The sequence below is a fragment of the Coregonus clupeaformis genome, chromosome 5 (assembly GCF_020615455.1).
Source record: "Coregonus clupeaformis isolate EN_2021a chromosome 5, ASM2061545v1, whole genome shotgun sequence".
Lineage (NCBI taxonomy): Eukaryota > Metazoa > Chordata > Actinopteri > Salmoniformes > Salmonidae > Coregonus > Coregonus clupeaformis.
The window spans coordinates 38,743,453-38,753,842 of record NC_059196.1 but is presented as its reverse complement, the minus strand read 5'-3'; the positions used below and the strand labels follow the sequence as shown (position 1 = coordinate 38,753,842).

Genomic DNA, 10,390 nt, shown 5'->3' with positions numbered 1-10,390 from the left:
GGCTAAAGGAGTATGATGTCTGTTGGCTATAGGAGTATGATGTATGTTGGCTATAGGAGTATGATGTCTGTTGGCTATAGGACTATGATGTCTGTTGGCTATAGGAGTATGATGTCTGTTGGCTATTGGAGTATGACGTCTGTTGGCTATAGGAGTATGATGTCTGTTGGCTATAGGAGTGTGATGTCTGTTGGCTATAGGAGTATGATGTCTGTTGGCTAAAGGAGTATGATGTCTGTTGGCTAAAGGAGTATGATGTCTGTTGGCTAAAGGAGTATGATGTCTGTTGGCTATAGGAGTATGATGTCTGTTGGCTAAAGGAGTATGACGTCTGTTGGCTAAAGGAGTATGATGTCTGTTGGCTAAAGGAGTATTATGTCTGTTGGCTAAAGGAGTATGATGTCTGTTGGCTAAAGGAGTATGATGTCTGTTGGCTAAAGGAGTATGACGTGTCCATCGAAGCTGTGATTTTGGTGGTGGTTCAGACCGGGCTGGTGGTTAGCCCTCATGCTAGGGACACTGGAGACGGGATGGTACCGCATCAGGGTGGGTTTTTTGATCCTGTTGGCTGGGTGCTAGAGATCCAACAAGGCATTGTTGGAGGGGACGCGGCGACAGACGAAGAGGAGCCCCGAGGCCAAGAGGAAGGTTCCGGTGACCCAGCCGATGGATGGAGCCTCCCCCCAGCTCTCTGCGCTGGGCGTCGATCAGCAGTGGGTCATAGAAGTCGCGGATGATGACGTGAGCCATCCAGGAGACTGGGATGAATACACAGATAGAGGCCAGTAACTGCATACCTTCCGCCACCATGAGGATGAGGGTCTTAGCGCGGCCGTTGTCCTGGATGGAGGAGGTACAGCGCATCCCTGCTAAAGCCCCCCAGTAGATCCAGCCCTGAGAGAGCCAGAGAACAGCACACCAAGCCCCTAGCTAGAAGAGAAGACCAATTGGTAGAGCACGGCGCTTGTAACGCCAGGGTAGTGGGTTCGATTCCCGGGACCACCCATACGTAAAAATGTATGCACGCATGACTGTAAGTCGCTTTGGATAAAAGCGTCTGCTAAATGGCATATTATTATTATTATTATTATTATTATTATAATGCATACTGTAGCACATTAACCCATCATCTAGCGATCTCTTCGAGAGGTCCGGATCGCTTGGTGGAACGGCTAAGGTGTTGGGTTGACAGTCGCTCGACCCGGGTTTGAATCCCAGTAGGAGCTGCCCCCGTATTCGCTGCAATATGTAAAGTTTACCAAAATAGGTTAAATACTTGTTCATGATTTCATAGTCTTCGTTCCAAATGGCTCCCTATATAGTGCACCATTTTAACTGGGTGCCATAGGGCTCTGGTCTAAAGTAGTGCACTATATAGGGAATAGGGTACCATTTAGGACAAAGTTACCATGCCTGCAGGTCCGCAGGGAGGAACAGCAGAGAGTCGTACACCTTGCACTGCATCCTGGCTTGTCTGTAGCGCGTCTCCATGACGATGATGTTCTCTCCGATGAAGGCTGTCACCTTCCACATGGGCATCCCGGTGACGGCGGCTGCCCCCATCAGACCCACCAGGCCCACGCACACGCCGTCCGCCGTCCGGGTCTAAAGAAACTATCAGGGTCCACACAAACTCCCAAAGTCCTCCTGACAAAGAAACCTTACAGTGACAGCTCACTCCAAAATCTACTATTCTCAGACGTTTTCGTGATGGTGAAGTGCTCCCGAGTGGTGCAGCGGTCTAAGGCACTGCATCTCAGTGGTCTAAGGCACTGCATCTCAGTGCTTGAGGCGTCACTACAGACCCCCTGGTTCGATTCCAGGCTGTATCACAACTGGCCGTGATTGGGAGTCCCATAGGGCGGTGCACAATTGGCCCAGCGTTGTCCCGGTTTGGCCGGTGTAGGCCGTCATTGTAAATAAGATTTTGTTCTTAACTGACTTGCCTAGTTAAATAAAGGTTAAAAAAAAATAAAAAAATGTGACCTGTTCTCAGTTTGATGGTAAAGTGTGACCTGTCCTGTTCTCAGTTTGAAGGTGAAGTGTGAGACGGACAAATAGAGCAGGGTGTTGACTAGCTACTGTCTGTTATCGGAGAGAAGCTCTGCTCTCTTCTGGTTGGTTTATAGGATGAGGGTACGAAGAGGACCTGTGCTGACTGTGTATGTCAATTACACATTATTCCATTGGATCTTAATACAGTAGATAGCTGTGTTTCTATTGTCTGATTCCATGCAGCCTATGGAATGTGTGTTTTTTCGCATTGTTTGTAACTTATTTTGTACATAATGTTGCTGCTACCGTCTCTTATGACCGAAAATAGCTTCTGGACATCAGAACATCCAATGGCATTGAGGAGTACACCACATCAGTCACCGGCTTCATCAATAAATGCATCGACGACGTCGACCCCACAGTGACCGTACGTACATATCCCAACCAGAAGCCATGGATTACAGGCAACATCCGTACTGAACTAAAGGCTAGAGCTGCCGCTTTCAAGGAGCAGGACAATAATCCGGACGCTTAGAAGAAATCCTGCTATGCCCTCAGACGAACCATCAAACAGGAAAAGCATCAATACAGGACTAAGATTGAATCCTACTACACCAGCTCTGACGCTCGTCAGATGTGGCAGGGCTTGCAAACTATTACGGACTACAAAGGGAAGCACAGCCGCGAGCTGCCTAGTGACGCAAGCCTACCAGACGAGCTAAATGCCTTTTATGCTCGCTTCGAGGCAAGCAACACTGAAGCATGCATGAGAGCACCAGCTGTTCCGGACGACTGTATGAGCACACTCTCCGTAGCCGAAATGAGCAAGACCTTTAAACAGGTCAACATCCCACCTGGACAAAAGAAACACCTATGTGAGAATGCTGTTCATTGACTACAGCTCAGCGTTCAACACCATAGCGCCCACAAAGCTCATCACTAAGCTAAGGACCCTTGGACTAAACACCTCCCTCTTCAACTGGATCCTGGACTTCCTGACGGGTCACCCCCAGGTGGTAAAGGTAAGCAACAACACATCTGCCACGCTGATCCTCAACACGGGGGCCCCTCAGGGGTGCGTGCTTAGTCCCCTCCTGTACTCCCTGTTCACCCACGACTGCGTGGTCAAGCACGACTCCAACACCATCATTAAGTTTGCCGACGACACAACAGTGGTAGGCCTGATCACCGACAACGATGAGACAGCCTATAGGGAGGAGGCCAGAGACCTGGCAGTGTGGTGCCAGGACAACAACCTCTCCCTCAACGTGAGCAAGACAAAGGAGATGATCATGGACTACAGGAAAAGGAGGGCTGAACACGCCCCCATTCACATCGACGGGGCTGTAGTGGAGCGGGTCGAGAGTTTCAAGTTCCTTGGTGTCCACATCACCAACAAACTATCATGATCCAAACACACCAAGAAAGTCGTGAAGAGGTCAAGACAACGCCTTTTCCCCCTCAGGAGACTGAAAAGATTTGGCATGGGTCCCCAGATCCTCAAAAAGTTATACCGCTGCACCATCGAGAGCATCCTGACCGGTTGCATCACCGCCTGGTATGGCAACTCCTCGGCATCTGACCGTAAGGCGCTAGTGCGTACAGTCCAGTACATCACTGGGGCCAAGGTTCCTGCCGTCCAGGATCTATATAGCAGGCAGTGTCAGAGGAAGGCCCTAAAAATTGTCAAAGTCTCCAGTCACCCATCATAGACTGTTCTCTCTGCTACCGCACGGCAAGTGGTACCGGAGCACCAAGTCTAGATCCAAAAGGCTCCTTAACAGCTTCTACCCCCAAGCCATAAGACTGCTGAACAATTAATCAAATGGCCACCCGGACTATTTGCATTGACCCTCCCTTCCCTTTGTTTTTACACTGCTGCTACTCGCTGTTTATTATCTATGAATAGTCACTTTACTCCTACCTACATGTACAAATTACCTCGACTAACCTGTAGCCCCGCACATTGACTCGGTACCGGTACCCCCTGTATATAGTCTCATTATTGTTCTTTTATTATTGGGCCGAAGAGGTAAGGGACAAAGTTGTGGAGAAGTACAGATCAGGGTTGGGTTATAAAAAAATATCAGAAACTTTGAACATACCCACGGAGCACCATTAAATCCATTATTAAAAAATGGAGAGAATATGGCACCACAACAAACCTGCCAAGAGAGGGCCGCCCACCAAAACTCACGGACCAGGCAAGGAGGGTATTAATCAGAGAGGCCACAAAGAGACCAAAGATAACCCTGAAGGAGCTGCAAAGCTCCACAATGGAGATTGGAGTATCTGTCCATAGGACCACTTTAAGCCGTACACTCCACAGAGCTGGGCTTTACGGAAGAGTAGCCAGAAAAAAGCCATTGCTTAAAGAAAAAAATAAGCAAACAAGTTTGGTGTTCACCAAAATGCATGTGGGAGACTCCCCAAACATATGGAAGAAGGTACTCTGGTCAGATGAGACTAAAATTGAGCTTTTTAGCCATCAAGGAAAAGGCTATGTCTGGCACAAACCCAACACCTCTCATCACCCCGAGAACACCATCCCCACAGTGAAGCATGGTGGTGGCAGCATCATGCTGTGGGGATGTTTTTCATCGGCAGGGACTGGGAAACTGGTCAGAATTGAAGGAATGATGGATGGCGTTAAATACAAGGAAATTCTTGAGTTAAACCTGTCTCAGTCTTCCAGAGATTTGAGACTGGGACGGCTGTTCACCTTCCAGCAGGACAATGACCCTAAGCATACTGCTAAAGCAACACTCGAGTGGTTTAAGGGGAAACATTTAAATGTCTTGGAATGGCCTAGTCAAAGCCCAGACCTCAATCCAATTGAGAATCTGTGGTATGACCTAAAGATTGCTGTACACCAGCGGAACCCATCCAACTTGAAGGAGCTGGAGCAGTTTTGCTTTGAAGAATGGGCAAAAATCCCAGTGGCAAGAGACTTGCAGCTGTAATTGCTGCAAAAGGTGGCTCTACAAAGTATTGACTTTGGGGGGGTGAATAGTTATGCACGCTCAAGTTTTCAGTTTTTTTTGTCTTATTTGTTGTTTGTTTCACAATAAAAAATATTGTTGTGTAAATCAAATTATACAAACCCCCAGAAAATCCATTTTAATTCCAGGTTGTAAGGCAACAAAATAGGAAAAATGCCAAGGGGGGTGAATACTTTTGCAAGCCACTGTATGTGTTTTCTTGTCTCCTGCAAACTTTGTCTCTGGGGATTTTTGCTGATGAAGATGCCCAGCAGAGAAAGGAGGGTACCACCCATCCCTTCATGGTGATTCTCCTATTGGCCATGAAGATCCCCCCTGCTATGAGAGTGAGCATAACTCCTAACGCTATCAGCAGAACAATCGTAAACTCATCGCTCCAACCAAACACCACCTCAGCTGGGTGCAGTTGGAGCTTCTCGCTAGAGGCGTCTTTGTAGCTGTCGTAGTAGATGTTCATGTCTGAAAACAAAAACAAGCTGTATTGAAACAAAAGGTCTCACGAGAACAAGAGAGGGCAGAAATATGGGGTCGACCCACCTTGGCCAGTATCATGTCAAATTAAAGAGGGGTTTGTGGATTGTAGCAGTGGACTATTACGAGAGCTTACATGGATCATTTGAGTATTGGTTCAATGCTGTCAAAGCAGCAGGTAGTCAGCAGGTAGTCACTAGTCCTTCCATTGTTATTTTCCTTTGTCCAGGAAGTGTCGAGACATTTGGAGACCACCTGCTAAATGAGCGAGAGAGAGAGAAAGAGAGAGGGTTCATTTAGAGGAGCACATGTTACTACAAACTAATTATCTGTGTGTGTGTGTGTGTGTGTGTGTGTGTGTGTGTGTGTGTGTGTGTGTGTGTGTGTGTGTGTGTGTGTGTGTATACACATTCCATGGCTGTAGTCTCTGCCTGCCCTTGCAGTCTCTCTGAGTGCGGAGGCCAGACTTGACCAAGGACAAAATGGCTTCGTTCAAACACTGCATTTGACATATGTGGTTTTGTGCAGAGTTGTCTTTGCACAACAGTTTTTGGCATTCAACCATATTTGCAGAGTTTCACCAGAGCCAAACATATTTTTAACTAACCCCCTCTCCCGTTTAGAGCAGCTGAACAGTTTTCTGTTTTAGGAGAGTGTTATTTCAGAGAATGTGCAGACCAGCTGGCTGTTGTGTTCTCTGTCATGTTCAATCTCTTTATAGCTCAGGCCTCTATCCCCACCTGCTTCAAGATGTCCACTATCATCCATGTGCCCAAGAAAGGGAAAGTAACTGAACTGAATGACTACCAACCAGCGGCACTCACTTCCCTCATCATGAAGTGCTTCGAGAGGCTTGTCAAAGACCATATCCATATCCTGATCATCCCGAAACACTCGACCATCTCCAATTCGCGTGCCGTCCTGACAGATCCACGGACGACGCAATCGTCAGTGCGCTGCACACTGCCCTTACCCACCTGGACAAAAGGAATGCAAATGTGAGGATGCTGTTCATCGACTACAGCTCGGCCTTCAATACCATAGTGCCCTATAAGCTCATTACAAAGCTCACAGCCCTGGGTCTGAACTCCTCCCTGTGAAACTGGGTCCTGAACTTCCTGACGGGCCGCCCCCAGGTGGTGAAGGTAGGCAACATTACCTCCTCGACCCTGATTCTCAACACGGGGGTCCCACAAGGGTGCGTCCTCAGTCCCCTCCTGTACTACCTGTATACCCACGACTGCGTGGCCTCACACACAGTTCCAACTCCATTATCAAGTTCGCTGACGACACGACAGTAGTAGGCCCGATTACCAACAATGACTAGACGGCATTACCGCAAAAATGGAAGAGGAAAGTGGAAGGAGGAAAAAGTAAGGAACTTGTCTGTTGGCCTTGCATTAAAGAACATAATTGGTTAAAGAAAATTGTGATAAATCAAAAAGTTTACCAGTTTCATTTCAGGACCAAAGGATTGACAGCCGTCCCATATAGATTGCAAAATAGTTGGGAAGAGATTTGTGACGTACCGATTCCATGGCATAGTGTTTATGAACTGATACGCAAAACGACGCCGGATTCAAAACTTAGAATTTTTCAATTTCAAATATTATGTAAAATTCTTGCTACCAATAGAATGTTATTTATATGGGGGATACAATCTTCCCAGCTCTGCAGATTTTGCTACGAAGAGACAGAATCATTAGATCATTTGTTTTGGTACTGTCCATTTGTAGCTTGTTTCTGGACACAGGTCCAGAAATGGCTGAAGGATTGCAATATTTACCTGGAGCTAACCCTGCAGATAGCACTACTGGGTGATCTGAAAAGTCATAGTCAAACGATCAATAATATAATAATACTTTTAGCAAAAAATGTTATTTTCAATTTACAATCTGTAGAAACAATGAGAATAGAAGGGTTCAGAACTTTTGTAAAACACCACAGTACAGTTGAAAAATATATGGCAAATAGAAATCCAATATGGATGGTGTTAAGAGATAGATGGGAGGTGTTGAATGGAGCTGAAGGATGGGACTAATAACAACTAACAACAACTAATAACAACAAGATAACTAATGTAAAGCATACTGTGTCCATAATAAGTATATAGGTTATAGGTTGAGAGCTTTTGTGAAAGAGCACAGTTAGAAAGATATGGCATATAGAAGCAAACCGGATGGACATCATGAAAATGATCGGAGGAAGTTCAGGAGTAAAAACAAACAAAGTATAATTATTGACTGTGTCCATGAAATGTATATTGTTCACTGGTTTGCTCCGGTTGGGGAAGGGATGGCGGGGTTGGAAAGTAATAAAGGGAAATATATATATTTTTAAAGGATATGTATGTATATATATATACATGTATGTATATGTGTATATGTATGTATGTGTATGTATGCGTGAAAGAAAAAAACTCAACACTCTTTACTCTGCCTGCTGTTCCCCCTATGGTCATCACCCCTGCAACAGTCTTTACTCTGCCTGCTGTTCCCCCTATGGTCATCACCCCTGCAACTGTCTTTACTCTGCCTGCTGTTCCCCCAATGGTCATCACCCCCTCAACAGTCTTTACTCTGCCTGCTGTTCCCCCAATGGTCATCACCCCCTCAACAGTCTTTACTCTGCCTGCTGTTCCCCCAATGGTCATCACCCCCTCAACAGTCTTTACTCTGCCTGCTGTTCCCCCAATGGTCATCACCCCTGCAACAGTCTTTACTCTGCCTGCTGTTCCCCCAATGGTCATCACCCCTGCAACAGTCTTTACTCTGCCTGCTGTTCCCCCAATGGTCATCACCCCCTCAACAGTCTTTACTCTGCCTGCTGTTCCCCCTATCGTCATCACCCCCTCAACAGTCTTTACTCTGCCTGCTGTTCCCCCTATGGTCATCACCCCCACCCCCTCAACACTCTTTACTCTGCCTGCTGTTCCCCCTATCGTTATCACCCCCACCTCTGCCTGTATTTATTAATCTGCTACAGTATTATGTCTACAGTGCTATTGCTATTTATATTGTTGTTGTTGTTTACTACCATTGCCATTATTTTATTTAACTCAGTCCTGCGTGTTGGAGCTCAGAGCCTAAGATTTTCCACTGTACCCTGCAATCAAACCTGCAACCATGTACATGTGACCATTAAACACTCTGAATATCTGAATCTTCTGTTTTTCACAGTTAACCCATAGCCTTGGATAGACCGATGTAGTGCCCCATAGCCTGTTTTAGCATCGCCGTTGAGAACTCTAGACATTTTGAAGTAGTCAACTGGATGGGTCTTCCAATGGGTTAAGGAAGAATCACATAATTCCTAATTCCATTTAGCTCGTCAGGAGGGATCAGCCAATGAATTACTCTCATGAGCAAATATTCCATAACTGCAGGTGGCAGTAAATCCCCAACCTTGGCTTTATACATGTTCAGACAACACACTACTCGAAGTAGAAGAAGAAGAAATTGACTACTTTAAAATGGAGCCCTCGATGGTGCTGCCCGTCTCAGGAGCCATTGGATGGCACAGATCATATTAGGCTGTATAGCAGTTTCACTTCACAATGAAACGGAAACACATCTGTTCTTATGCTCCACCAGTCTCTCCATTGTAAGAATAAGACAGAAAGACTACATGAGGTTATCAATGTCTCATTTAATCAGTAATGTGTAAATCAAAGTCTTACGTTGCTATTCCAGAAGCTGAAAGACTTTTCTCAACTTAATTGAAATGAAAAAACTTTTTTTTTTTTTGTGATCCAATTGACATTTTAGTCATTTAGCAGACGCTCTTATCCAGAGCGACTTACAATTAGTGAGTGCATACATTTTTCATACTGACCCCCCCGTGGGGGTATGCAGCATTTACCGTGAATAACATATTTGTGAATGCGGAAACATTGCCTTTCAGTCACGATACAATGCTGCTGTAGGGATTGAACCCAGCCCTAGTTCTAGTCCATTTTTTTGTTTGTTTTAACAGAAGTCCTCTGTTCCACCCTACTGCTCCTGGGTCCACACCTTCAACAACCAGCCTCGTGTTTACTTCCATCAGTCCCGATGTGCTACAGGCTGTCAGCACAGAGAGGATGCATCCCAAATGGCACCCTATTCCCTACATAGTGCCCTACTTTTGACAAGGGCCCATAGGGCTCTGGACAAAAGTAGTGCACTATGTTTAGAGATCAGGGTGCCATTTGAGATAGAGTCTCCCCAGGTGGATAATATTACAACACATTACCGTCCCTGTTTGTCTACTACCAATCCTTCACACAATGGCAGTAACAACACAGGCGTTTTAACAGAAACAGGAATGTTTTGTAGTTTGTTGATGTTGTCAAGGGGGACCTTTGTCAAGGGGGGGGGGGACCAATGGAACAAAGCCAGCCCTGTGCTGTTGTTCTCCAACACATTAGCAGGATGTCTATTTACAGCACACAGTCAGCTACATATCTTTAAAATGGGAGATGATTTTTGTCTAACCAGATACTTTATGAATGAAATAACAAAAATAAAGGACACCGGTTGCGTCCCAAATGGCAACCTAAACCCCTATGGGCCCTGGTCAAAAGTAGTGCACTAAATAGGGAATAGGGTGTCATTTGGGACGCAAAATGATAATAGTTTTTTTTTACATTATAAAAGCTACATATTACGTAACACCTGATTTAACTAAGGGGGCATTATGTGTAAGGACCTACATTTACTGCACAGAGCACACAACCACATCAAAACGATTTGTAAATATATTTACACAAATAATCACTATAAAAACATGTGCTTATAGACCCCACCAACACAAAGTACAAATATGAGCATATAAAAACTTGAAACAAGGGATAATTTTTAGGATTAAGGGTCCCTCAAAGTCCTCTCTTTCTGAGTTCACGGTTAATCTATAATAAGTGTATTTAGTATCTTTAAACAGCT

General features: G+C 45.5%; 1 protein-coding gene and 1 pseudogene across 1 annotated transcript in view; both read right to left on the bottom strand.

The window, feature by feature from the left end:
* Positions 1-575: 575 nt before the first annotated feature.
* Positions 576-5,454, bottom strand: LOC121566990 (annotated as a pseudogene).
* A 3,807-nt stretch (positions 5,455-9,261) lies between these two features.
* Positions 9,262-10,390, bottom strand: part of LOC121567178 (claudin-8-like) — a 2,653-nt gene continuing 1,524 nt past the window's right edge. The window contains exon 1 of the mRNA XM_045216306.1: positions 9,262-10,390. This exon is cut by the window's right edge and continues 1,524 nt beyond it. The gene's annotated coding sequence lies outside the window, so the exon portion shown is untranslated.